We start from the raw sequence: 382 nt of genomic DNA on the forward strand, positions 1-382 counted from the left end.
GAGGCAGGCTCTTCCCTTCTGGCTTATGGCAAGGCTGTGTACCATTTCCTTCAATGTCAGAGTGAATACTGACATCATTGTTAGCTGATTCATTGTCTAATGTTGTATATTACTCTGACCAGCTCATGTAGTTGTGTGTGATTAACATGTTGAATATCTTTCTTTATAATCAGTGATGTGTGTGGTTATTTGCAAATATAGCAGTTTGCCATGTGTATTAAATATATTATTGTCTACTGACGCGAATGTTTTGATATTGTAATTTTTCCTTAGGTTCTAACATGATAGTGACTCACATTGACGATGTTAATTATATAAGTACTTATGGTGTAATACTAGAATGATATTGTTATGAAGACAAGGGCAAAAGTCTGTACATTAT

The 382-nt window shown here is 34.0% G+C and overlaps 1 protein-coding gene across 6 annotated transcripts in view; it reads left to right on the plus strand.

The window, feature by feature from the left end:
- Positions 1-382, plus strand: part of LOC119591899 (calcium uptake protein 3, mitochondrial-like) — a 50,562-nt gene that overhangs the window by 34,347 nt on the left and 15,833 nt on the right. The window lies entirely within an intron of this gene.

This window comes from Penaeus monodon, chromosome 29 (assembly GCF_015228065.2).
Source record: "Penaeus monodon isolate SGIC_2016 chromosome 29, NSTDA_Pmon_1, whole genome shotgun sequence".
Taxonomy (NCBI): domain Eukaryota; kingdom Metazoa; phylum Arthropoda; class Malacostraca; order Decapoda; family Penaeidae; genus Penaeus; species Penaeus monodon.